This window comes from Arachis hypogaea, chromosome 16 (genome assembly GCF_003086295.3).
Source record: "Arachis hypogaea cultivar Tifrunner chromosome 16, arahy.Tifrunner.gnm2.J5K5, whole genome shotgun sequence".
Taxonomy (NCBI): Eukaryota; Viridiplantae; Streptophyta; class Magnoliopsida; order Fabales; family Fabaceae; genus Arachis; species Arachis hypogaea.
The window spans coordinates 41,777,454-41,790,833 of NC_092051.1; the positions used below are offsets into that span (position 1 = coordinate 41,777,454).

General features: G+C 38.7%; 1 non-coding gene across 1 annotated transcript; it reads left to right on the plus strand.

Annotated features, from left to right (window-relative positions):
- The first annotated feature begins 13,036 nt into the window (after positions 1-13,036).
- On the plus strand, positions 13,037-13,144 carry LOC112760902 (small nucleolar RNA R71). The gene has a single exon (XR_003181317.1). It is a non-coding gene; the product is annotated as a small nucleolar RNA R71 (small nucleolar RNA).
- Positions 13,145-13,380: the final 236 nt, after the last annotated feature.

Consider the following 13,380-nt stretch of genomic DNA (forward strand, 5'->3'; position numbering starts at 1 on the left):
TTGATTGGTGTTTGAAAGTTGCTGCTTGACTTAAACTTCACTAACTCTAATCTTGGATTAGGACTTGCGAACTCAAGTTGAATCTCTCACTTGACTTACCTTCAATTGATAGAGGTTAACTAAGTGAGAGCAAAAGGCAATTACCATCACAAGTGACTATGATAATGAGGATAGGAATTCTGATTATCAATACTTGCTAGGACTTTTCTTAATTATTAGTTTATTTTCCTTGTCATTTATATTCCTTGTCCAACATTTAAAAACCCAAAAATATACTATCTCATAACCAATTATAAGTACACTTTCCTGCAATTCCTTGAGAGACGACCCGAGGTTTAATACTTCAGTTAATTTTATTGGGTTTGCTTAAGTGTCAAACAAATTAAATTTGATTGAGGTTTAATTGCCGATTTAGATCTATATTTACAACGCGATTATTTTTGTGAATTCTTTACCGATGATTTTTTCCCGTCAATTTTTGGCGCCGTTGTCTGGGAGTTGCAACAGTGTGCCTTATTATTGGTTATTGTGAATATTGTGAATACATTTGTTTTTTCATTTCTTTGTTAGTTGTTTCTAGTTCTAGGAGTTTAGTTTCATTATTCCTTATTAGTTTTTGTTTTTATTTTCTCTTGATACTATGAATTCTCAGCCGTTTAGCTATGAGTTTGGTTACAATCATGTTGTAGGAAGAGGAGATTACAATGAAAGCTTGCATCAAGGATGGGACAATCAAAGATGGGAGGAGCCACAAGGATTTGATCAACCCTTTTGGCAACAACCTCCACCTACTTACTATGAGCAAGAGTCATTCCAAGGTGCATACCAAGACAATGGATATGGAGTACCCCCTAGTAGTTACCAACAAGCCCCACCATATACCTATGAACCACCTCCTCCACATAGCTTTGAACCACCATACTCACAAGCCCCCTACTACCAAACACCTTCATATGATTCTAACCCTAATCCACCATACCAACCACCCTATGAGCCATATGAACCATACATAGAGCCACCCCAATTCCAACCCAATTACTCCCAAGAACCACCACCTTCATATACACCATGTCCATATCCATCAATCCAGGAGCCATAAGATCCTAATTATGTTAGCCAAGTGGAACAAGAGTCAGAGGATCATCTTAAGGAAGCAATGGATCGACTTCAAGCAACCATCCGTCAAGAGTTTGACCCATGTGAGAACCAAGGACTGAAGTGTGTTGTGCAACAAGTGGAAAAGATGGTGAGTGTTGAACCGCCACAACCTTATTATGATGAACCACCCTCTCATCATGAACCTTTTCTCCCAAGCAATGAACCCTCATATCCATTCCAATCTTCAATGGGTGACACTCTAAGTGTTCTTCTTCAAGAGCAAAGAGAGATGCAAAGGACGACACAAGAATTCATAGCTACCTTGACTGAGGTAGTGGGTAATTTAGTCTCTCTACATGTCAACACTCAAAGCACTCCCATGGCTACATGTGGAAAATCAATAGAAGAGCATAGCATGAAGGAGACACTAGAAACTCCGGTGGACAATGAGGAACATGACTTCATATTGGAACAAGTGGAGGAAGCCGTAATAGTCGAAGAGGAAGAAGTGGTTGAAGACTTACGAGATGCCGAACCTCCATGGGAATCAAGAGTTATAGAGTATTTCTCCAAGAAGATTGAAATTGATGTCAAAGAGGCTAGTGCACAACCTCCATGGCATATTCCCTATGAAGAATTGGATGGAATAGTTCAAGAAGTAAGTTCCCTTGGTGATGAAATTGAAGAACCTTCTCCCGATGAAATTGAAAGCAACATTGAGGTAGTTTTCTCTCAACCTCATGGTTATGATTTGAATGACAGAGAAGAGTTTGATAAATTCGGTGAGGAAGAGCTTGAAAGTGAAGAATTTCTTCAGAAGGTGGCAGTCCTTCGGAAAGGATGGACGGGAGTTGAACATGCTTTGTCAAGATCGTTGGAAACTTCTCTACCTAGGTTGCCATCTACTCCTTCATTTGAGTGGGTAAAACTTATCTCTATTCGCCTTCCTATCCCACTTGAGTATGGTACTCTTGAAACGGACGGCCAACTTAGGAAGCTTTGTGGAATTAACCGTAAGAGAATGATGTTTAGTGGTTGGAGTTGCAAATCAAGGTTCGTTAAGGTTGAGACTTCAAGAGCTAGATGCAAAGGTGGGACTAGTGAACATTTGGTTGGATCTAAGAGAAGAGTTTGGTACTTCATTGAGAATTCAGACTACTTGCCACCAGGTTGGAACAAAGATGATCAACTTCAAGATGGGTGTAGAAACAAGATTTGCGATCCAGGCATACAAGAGGATCAACTTTGGGAACTCAAAGCTTGTGGAGAACTTCATCACGGCTTGGTGAATTTATTTGGAGATGTTAAAGCTTATTGGAAGTCCAAGCACTGGTGGGAGTTTCAAGATGAGTTTAAGCACAAGCCACTATGACAAGGAGCTCACCAAATGTCCAACTTAAGGACTTTAACTAAAAGTGCAAGGTGGGAGACACCCCACCATAGTAAATTATTTCTAGCTTCCCTTTTATTTATATTGGTAATAAGCTAGATTTTTATTTTTGTTTTTAGATATGTTTATTTCGTTTAATTCATGGTTTAGTTGTCTTAAAAAAAAGCTACGATCGACGCGTAAGGGTCGATGATGCGCATGCGTCACATGCAGGTTCGCAATATTAATAAAATGAACAGAGAGTTACGATGGAGACGCGCGGGAGGGGTGCCAGGCGCACAGGCCACCCCATGCGTATGCGTCTCTTGCGTTTTCCGCCATCCACGCATAAGCGTCAGCGACGCGTACGCATGGGCATAAAAATCGGCGTGAAAGAGTGAATTGAACAGAGAGTTGTGCAGCCATGGTGCTGGAGTTGTGTGAGTAGTCATGCGTACGCGTGACCGACGCTCATGCATCAGAATGCATTTTTCGCCATCCACGTGCACGCGTGGGCGACGCTTACGCGTCGCATGGCTACTTCAGTTTTCACGCATACGCGTGATGCACGCGCGTACATCGTGCCCTGTTTTTCATTCCCTTCTCCTTTCTTCTATCCTCTCTCCTTCTTTCTTCCTCCTTTCTCACTTTCTTCTTCTTCATTTCTTTAACTTCTCATCCTTATTCTCTTTCATTCTATTTTCCTTATTGCATTTGCATACCTTCACTCATTGCATTTTAATTTTGTGCATGTTTTTATTTTCTTTTCTAAATTTGATACTTTTTCTTCGGTGTTGAATTTTCTTGCTCAACTGTTGAATATCTCTCTTCCCCTTTGTTGCAATTTTTGCACTATTGATATCCCATGTGCTTCTACTATTTTCTCATTTGCATGTTGTAGCTACCATGTAATTGAGACCCTCATTATTGGGCATTAACCCATCCATACTTTATTTGTTTTCTTATCTTTATTTCTGGGTTACATTTCTTCTTTTTCCTCTTCTTTCAGGATAGCCACCGAGAAGGGAAAGGAAAAGCTTCTCAATGGGACGACAGACAAGTCCATCTGCACAATCTTTGGAGAAAAGCATCAGTGTAGCAACCCGTCCACTTGCACATCTCAGCATGCACTGAGGACGGTGCAATCTTTAAGTGTGGGGAGGTCGATATTGACTTCCGTGGGTTAGTTATTTTCTTCTCAACACCAATGTTTTATTTTCTTGTTAGTTCATTATTGCATTTGCATGTTTGATTGCATGTTTGCTTGATTTTGTGCATATTTTACTACTACTGGGTTGAAGTGATGGAGTTTTTTTCAAGAAACTTTTTATAGCATTTCACTAATTTGAATTAAAATTTTTGTTAAACTTTCTTGAAGAAATTTATTTTGGAACATGGTTTAGAGCTAGAACACAAAAACCAATGAGATTTTGAGCCTATTCGATTGGTTGCATTTTATCAACCAATATTTTAATTTTGGTGTGTGTTGTTCTCTCTAAAATTGTGATCTTTGTCTTGCTTAATTCTATATTTCCATTGTTTGATGTATGCATGCACTTACATGATTGAGGCCTTGTTTCACTGAGCTTACATACCCATATGGCCTTAACCTTTTCATTATCCTTTGTAAACTAATGTTGAGCCTTTTAACCCCATTTATTCTTTACTTTAGCTCATCAATAACTCTAAGCGGAAAACAATAATGTCCTTAATTTGAATCCTTGATTAGCTTAGACTAGTGAGGGTGTTCATGATTTAAGTGTGGGAAAGTTGGATTTGAAAATATTTGGTTTGAGAATTGGGTGTTGTATATTCTTGTGAAAATGTGCAAAATAATAGTTGAGCACATATTATTGTATTCAATAATTTAATCATATGCATTGAGAAAAATAAAAGAAAAAAAAAGAAAAATAAAAAGAAAAAAGAGAAAAAGAAAAGAAAAAAAAAGAGCAAACAATAAAAAGGGGACAAAATGCTCCAAAGTAAATGTTGTTAGCAATGCATATGAGTTGTACTCAAATTGGGATGCATGAATATGTGGTAAACATAGTTAATGGATAGTTAGGTTTTGTATTCTGATTACATGGATTGGCTTAAGTTAGGTGGAAAGTTTAAGTTAATTAAGGATTCAGATTTTAGTCCACTTAGCTAAATACAATCCTACCTTGACCCTAACCCCACTACAACCCATGAAAGACCTCTTGATATGTGTATTTGTGCATCAAATTATTTGTTGATTGGTAGAAGAAGATCAAGCCTTAGAAAGAAGGGTTAGTAGAGAATTGAGAGAATCGAACCTTAAACACTTGAGTAATTAGAGTGTATACAATTCCGGTGAGGGTTCGATGCTCGATTCTTTGTTCCCGGCTTTCATGAGCGATTTTCTTCTGCAAGTCTACTTGTACTTTATTTTGAGATTTGGATTAGTGGAAACTAGCTTATATTTATTCTTGGAGAATCTATTTACTTTTAAACTAAGTAGGAAAGAGCATTTTGCATTTAGTTGCATTCATATAGATAGGTTGCATTTCATAAGTTTTATCATTCCTCTTCACTCCTTTATAGCTTCTCTTGAGCTTATCATGAGGACATGCTAATGTTTAAGTGTGGGGAGATTGATAAACCCCATTTTTAGGGTTTATCTTGTGCTTAATTTAGTAGATTTTATCCACTATTCTCACACTTATTCATAGAATTCGCATGTTTTACATTTTCCTTCCTAATTTTGTGTCATGATTGAAAACGTGCTTCATTGGTCTTAAATTTACTAATTTTAATCCTCTCTTATTACCATTCGATGTCGTGATATGTTTGTTAAGTGTTCTCAGGGTTTATAGGGCAGGAATGGCTTAGAGGATGGAAAGGAAGCATGTAAAAGTGGAAGGAGTACAACAAAATTGAAGGAATTGCTAAGCTGTCAATCCTGACCTCTTCGTACTAAATCGATCATAACTTGTGCTATAGATGTCCGAATGAGGCGGTTCTAGTTGCGTTTGAAAGATAACATTCGGGGCTTCAAAATGATATGCAATTTACCATAGTTGCCATGCAGTTAGGTGATGCGCACGCGTGGATCACGCGTACGCGTGACCTTGCGATAGTTCAGCGACACGTACGCGTGGGCGACACGTACGCGTGACAGAGCCACGTGCTGCACGTATCAAAAAACGCTGAGGGCAATTTCTGAGCTATTTTTGGCCCAGTTTCAAGCCCGAAAACACTGATTAGAGACTACAGAGTGAAGGAATCAATCATTCAACATTCATTCACATAATTTTAGGTTTGTGATGTAGTTTTCTAGGGAGAGAGGCTCTCTCCTCTCTCTAGGTTTTAGGGTTCTTAGTTTTATTTCTTTTCAATTTCTGAATTCTATCTTATTTCAATTTAGTTTCTCTTCTACTTTTAATTGTTCTAGCATTCTAGTTTATTTATTCCCCTTATTGATTACTTTATGTTGCCACTTTAGTTTATGAAATCTCATGTTAGATTTGATTTCCCTTTTAATGCAATTTGAGGTATTTCATGTTTATTGCTTCTTCCTTTTTTGTTATCATCGATGCTTGCAATTGTTGGGTTTAGATTTTATATTCTCTATTGTTTTTCTATGCTTTTATTTTGCGCCCACCAAGTGTTTGATAAAATGCTTGGATGGATTTTAATTTAGCTTTTTACATTCTTAACTTGGATTGATTATTTGGAGACTCTTGAATTATCAAAAGTCTTTTGTTGATTGGTGTTTGAAGGTTGCTATTTGACTTAAGCTTCACTAACTCTAATCTTTGATTAGGACTTGTGAACTGAAGTTGAATCTCTCACTTGACTTACCTTCAATTGATAGAGGTTAACTAAGTGAGAGCGAAAGGCAATTACCATCACAAGTGACTATGATAATGAGGATAGGAATTCCGATTATCAATCCTTGCTAGGACTTTTCTTAATTATTAGTTTATTTTCATTGTCATTTATATTCCTTGTCCAACATTTAAAAACCCAAAAATATATTATCTCATAACCAATTATAAGTACACTTTCCTGCAATTTCTTGAGAGACGACCCGAGGTTTAATACTTCTTTTAATTTTATTGGGTTTGCTTAAGTGACAAACAAATTAAATTTGATTGAGGTTTAATTGTCGGTTTAGATCTATACTTACAACGTGCTTATTTTTGTGAATTCTTTACCGACGATTTTTCCCCCGTCACTTCCATTGTAAGTATATCTTTGTTACTACACTTTATAGCTACATTGTTCTTACTTTTTCTTATACTTCAAGTTATAGTTCAATTTTACTTCTCTCTTGAAATTTCAATTTCTTGTTGATGAATTTGATGATTGATGATTGTTATATGCTTTCTTGAGTTGCTATTGTTGATTGAGATCATTTGTTGTTTTTAGTTTTAAGCATTTTCTCATTTTCCCATGTTTAGTGTTTTTGCCCACCAAGTGTTTGACAAAATGTCAATTATGATTTTGGGCTAGTTTTCTATCTCTTGGCTTGGGGAAAGTGAGCAATTGGGTTCCTAGAGTTGGAATGTCCAACATTTAGTGTCAATTCTTGGATTGTTAATTGTTCTTGTTCCCACTAAAGCTAATTTGTTGCTAAGGCAATTAGCAAGTAATTTAGGATTTGTGGGTTAAGAACACTTATGCTCATTTAACTTACTCTCCGATGTGAGGGTTGATCAAGTGAGATTAATCATTTCTAATTGTCATAGTTGTGGTTCTAACAAGGAAAGAACCCTTAGCTCATTCCAAGCCAAGACACCTTTTATGCTTTAAATTCTTCATACACATTTACATTGACTCCTATATACCTTACTTGTCTATATTGCATAGTTAGTTCGTTATTTCCTTTATTAGTTCGTTTATCACAATTTTGCATGTTCTTTTATTACTTTATATATTTATCTCTTAATTTATGACCCCATGAGCATCACAACCAAAATTGTACACTCATTGGTCTCAAGTGTCATTGGGAGACGAAATTGTGATATCCAGGCTCGAACAATCCCTGGCAACGTGAGCAACTTGGTACGCGTAATCGTGATTACACTTTAATTATGTAAAATTCATGGCTCTTTCTTTCCTTGGTAATGGCGCCAAGAACATGGTGCCAATACCATGGTTCACAACTTCGATACAACTAACCAGCAAGTGCACTGGGTCGTCCAAGTAATACCTTACGTGAGTAAGGGTCGAATCCTACGGAGATTGTTGGTATGAAGCAAGCTATGGTCACCTTGTAAATCTCAGTCAGGCAGATATAAAGTGATAATGGTGTTTTCGAATAATAAATAAAAGAAGGGATAGAAATACTTATGTAATTCATTGGTAGGAATTTCAGATAAGCGAACGGAGATGCTTTTCATTCCTCTGAACCTCTGCTTTCCTGCTATCTTTATCCAATCAGTCTTACTCCTTTCCATGGCTGGCTTTATGTGATACATCACCACTGTCAATGGCTACTTTCGGTCATCTCTCGGGAAAATGATCCAATGCCCTGTCACGGCACGGCTAATCGTCTGGAGGAATCACCCTTGCCAATGGCTTCATCTTATCCTCTCAGTGAATAATATGCTCACGCACCCTGTCACGGCACGGCTATTCATCTGTCGGTTCTCGATCATGCTGGAATAGGATTTACTATCCTTTTGTGTCTGTCACTAACGCCCTGCAATCGCGAGTTCGGAGCTCGTCACAGTCATTCAATCATTGAATCCTACTCGGAATACCACAGACAAGGTTTAGACTTTCCGGATTCTCTTGAATGCCGCCATCATTCTAGCTTATGCCACGAAGATTCTGGTTAGGAGATCTAAGAGATATTCATTCTAGCTTATTTCATGTAGAACGGAAGTGTTTGTCAGGCACGTGTTCATAGGGGAGAATGGTGATGAGCGTCACACATAATCATCACCTTCATCACGTTCTTGGGTGCGAATGGATATCTTAGAAGCGAAATAAGATGAATTGAATAGAAAACAGAAGTACTTTGCATTAATCTTTGAGGAACAGCAGAGCTCCACACCTTAATCTATGGAGTGTAGAAACTCTACCGTTGAAAATACATAAGTGAAAGGTCCAGGCATGGCCGAGATGGCCAGCCCCCTAAACGTGATCTAGGATAGCATACAGCTGATCAAAGATAATCCAAAGATGTCTAATACAATAGTAAAGGGTCCTATTTATAATAAACTAGTCACTAGGGTTTACATGAGTAAGTAATTGATGCATAAATCCACTTCCTGGGCCCACTTGGTGTGTGTTTGGGCTGACCCTAAGTGTTGCACGTGCAGAGGCTATTTGTAGAGTTGAACGCCAGTATTTGTGCCAGTTTGGGCGTTCAACTCTGGTTTTGGATCCTTTTATGGTGCTGGACGCCAGATTTGGGTAGAAAGCTGGCGTTGAACGCCAGTTTACGTCATCTATTCTTGACCAAATTATGGACTATTATATATTTCGGGAAAGCCCTAGATGTCTACTTTCCAACGCAATTGGAAGCGCGCTATTTCAAGTTCTGTAGCTCCAGAAAATCCACTTTGAGTGCAGGGAGGTCAGAATCCAACAGCATCAGCAGTCCTTCTTCAACCTCTGAATCTGATTTCTTCTCAAGTCCCTCAATTTCAGTCAGAAAATACCTGAAATCACAGAAAAACACACAAACTCATAGTAAAGTCCAGAAATGTGAATTTAACTTAAAAACTAATGAAAACATCCCTAAAAGTAACTAGATCCTACTAAAAACATACTAAAAACAATGTCAAAAAGTGTATAAATTATCCGCTCATCACAACACCAAACTTAAATTGTTGGTTGTCCCCAAGCAACTAAAAATCAGATAGGATAAAAAGAAGAGAATATACTATAAATTCCAAACTATCAATGAAACATAGCTTCAATCATATGAGCGGAACTTATAGCTTTTTGCCTCTTGAATAGTTTTGGCATCTCACTTTATCCATTGAAGTTTAGAATGATTGGCATCTATAGGAACTTATGATTTCAAATAGTGTTTTTGACTCTCCTAGTTCAGTATGATGATTCTTGAACACAGCTTCTTTATGAGTCTTGGCCGTGGCCCTAAGCACTTTGTTTTCCAGTATTACCACCGGATACATAAATGCCACAGACACATAATTGGGTGAACCTTTTCAGATTGTGACTCAGCTTTGCTAAAGTCCCCAATTAGAGGTGTCCAGGGTTCTTAAGCACACTCTTTGTTTTTGCTTTGGACCTTGACTTTAACCGCTCAGTCTCAAGTTTTCACTTGACACCTACACGCCACAAGCACATGGTTAGGGACAGCTTGGTTTAGCCACTTAGACCAGGATTTTATTCCTTTAGGCCCTCCTATCCACTGATGCTCAAAGCCTTGGGATCCTTTTTATTTCCCTTGCCTTTTGGTTTTAAGGGTTATTGGCTTTTTCTGCTTGCTTTTTCTTTTTTTTTTTTTTTGCAAGCTTTGTTTTTTTTTTTGCTGCTTTTTCTTGCTTCAAGAATCATTTTTATGATTTTTCAGATTATCAAATAACATGTCTCCTAGTCATCATTCTTTCAAGAGCCAACATATTTAACATTCTTAAACAACAACTTCAAAAGACATATGCTCTGTTCAAGCATACATTCAGAAAACAAGAAGCATTGTCACCACATCAATATAATTAAGCTAAGTTCAAGGATAAATTCGAAACTCATGTACTTCTTGTTCTTTTGAATTTAAAACAGTTTTTATTTTAAGAGAGGTGATGGATTCATAGGACATTCATAACTTTTAGACATAGTTACTAACTACTAATGATCATGTAATGAAGACACAAACATAGGTAAGCACATAACATAGAAATGAAAAACAGAAGAAATAAGAACAAGGAATGAATCCACCTTAGTGATGGTGGCGTTTCCTTCTTGAGGAACCAATGATGTCCTTGAGCTCTTCTATGTCTCTTCCTTGTCTTTGTTGCTCCTCCTTCATTGCTTTTAGATCTTTTCTGATTTCATGAAGGATGATGGAGTGCTCTTGATGTTCCACCCTTAGTTGCTTCCAATAATTGTGTGGAAGAAAATGTATCCCCTGAGGTATCTCAGGGATCTCTTGATTTGCAGTCAAATGTTCTACTACTGAGATATAGACCCTTGATGGAAGCTTTTGTCTTCCCTTTCCTCTTTCTAGAGGTTTCTCTGGCCTTAGGTGCCATCAATGGTTATGGAAAAAACAAAAAAGCTTATGCTTTTACCACACCAAACTTAGAATGTTGCTCGCCCTCGAGCAAAAGAAGAAAGAATAGAAGAAGAAGAAGATATGGAGGAGATGGAGGGATCTGTGTATGGATGTGAGTGGTGAATGGAGAACAGAAGGGATGGTCATGAATGGAGAGAGAGAGTGAGGTGGGTGGGGATCCTGTAGGATTCACAGATCCTGAGATGATCCTGTGGTGTCCACAGATCTTGAGGTGATCCTGTGGGGTCCACAGATCACGAGGTGTCAAGGATTTACATCCCTGCACCCATTAGGCATGTAAAATGCCCTTGCACACAACTCTGGGCGTTCAGCGCCAGGTTGGTGGCCATTTTGGGCGTTCAACGTCCATTTGCTGCCATTTCTGGCGTTGAACGCCAGAACCATGCTTGTTCTGGGCGTTCAGCGCCAGAACCATGCTCTGTTCTGGCGTTGAACGCCAGGCAGATGCTCCTCCAGGGTGTGATTTTTTTTTCTGCTGTTTTTGATTCCGTTTTCAATTTTTCTATTTATTTTGTGACTCCACATGATCATGAACCTAAAAAAACATGAAAAACAATAAAAATAAGAATTAGATAAACATTGGGTTGCCTCCCAACAAGCGCTTCTTTAATCTCAATAGCTTGACAGTGGGCTCTCATGGAGCCTCACAGATGTGCAGAGCTTTGTTGAGACTCTCCAACACCAAACTTAGAGTTTGGATATGGGAGTTCAACACTAAACTTAGAGTTTGGTTGTGGCCTCCCAACACCAAACTTAGAGTTTGACTGTGGGGGCTCTGGTTGACTCTGCTTTGAGAGAAGCTTTTTCTGCTTCCTCTCCATGGTTGCAGAGGGAGATCCTTGAGTTTTTAACACAAGGGAGTCCTCATTCCATTGAAAGACTATTTCACCTCTGTCAACATCAATCACAGCTCTTGCTGTAGCCAGGAAAGGTCTTACTAGGATGATAGATTCATCCTCTTCCTTTCCAGTATCCAGGACTATGAAATCAGTAGGTATGTAAAGGCCCTCAACCTTTACTAATACATCTTCTACTTGTCCATAAGCCTGTTTTCTTGAGCTGTCTGCCATCTCTAGTGAGATTTTAGCAGCTTGCACCCCATAGATTCCCAGTTTCTCTATTACAGAGAGGGGCATGAGGTTTATTCCTGAACCAAGGTCACACAGAGCCTTAAAGATCATGGTGCCTATAGTACAAGGTATTATGAACTTTCCAGGATCCTGTCTCTTCTGAGGCAATGTCAGTTGATCCAGATCACTTAGTTCATTGATGAACAAGGGAGGTTCAACTTCCCAAGCATTAATGCCAAATAATTTGGCATTCAGCTTCATGATTGCACCAAGAAACTTGGCAGTTTGCTCTTCAGTAACATCCTCATTCTCTTCAGAAGAGGAATACTCATCAGAGCTCATGAAGGGCATAAGGAGGTTCAATGGAATCTCTATGGTCTCTAGATGAGCCTTAGAGTCCTTTGGTTCCTCAGAGGGAAGCTCCTTATTGATCACTGGATATCCCAGGAGGTCTTCCTCCTTGGGATTCACGTCCTCCACTCCCCTTGTAGGTTCGGCCATGGTGCTTATGTCAATGGCCTTGCACTCTCCTTTTGGATTCTCTTCTGTATTGCTTGGGAGAGTACTGGGAGGGATTTTAGTGATCCTTTTACTCAGTTGGCCCACTTGTGCTTCCAAATTTCTAATGGAAGATCTTGTTTCATTCATGAAACTTACAGTGGCCTTGGATAGATCAGAGACTAGATTTGCTAAATTAGAAGCATTTTGTTCAGTGTTCTCTGTCTGTTGCTGAGTGGATGATGGAAAAGGTTTATTATTGTTAAACCTGTTTCTTCCACCATTATTAAAGCCTTGTTGAGGCTTTTGATCCTTCCATGAGAAATTTGGATGATTTCTCCATGATGAGTTATAGGTGTTTCCATAAGGTTCACCTAAGTAATTCACCTCTGCTATTGCAGGGTTCTCAGGATCATAAGCTTCTTCTTCATAAGAAGCCTCGTGAGTACTATTGGAAGCGGCTTGCATTCCATACAGACTCTGAGAGATCATATTGACTTGCTGAGTCAATATTTTATTCTGAGCCAATATGGCATTCAGAGTATCAACTTCAAGAACTCCATTCTTCATAGGCGTCCCATTATTCACAGGATTCCTTTCAGAAGTGTACATGAACTGGTTATTAGCAACCATGTCAATGAGTTCTTGAGCTTCTGCAGGCGTTTTCTTTAGGTGAATGGATCCACCTGCAGAAGTGTCCAGTGACATCTTTGATAGCTCAGATAAACCATCATAGAATATATCCAGGATGGTCCATTCTGAAAGCATGTCAGAAGGACACTTTTTGGTCAACTGTTTGTATCTTTCCCAAGCTTCATAGAGGGATTCACCTTCTTTCTGTCTGAAGGTTTGAACATCAGCTCTAAGCTTGCTCAGCTTTTGAGGAGGAAAGTACTTGGCTAAGAAAGCCGTGACCAGCTTATCCCAAGAGTTCAGGCTGTCTTTGGGTTGAGAATCCAACCACATTCTAGCTCTGTCTCTTACAGCAAAGGGGAAAAGCATGAGCCTGTAGACTTCAGGATCTACTCCATTAGTCTTAACAGTATCACATATCTGCAAGAATTCAGTTAAGAACTGAAAAGGATCTTCAGATGGAAGTCCATGAA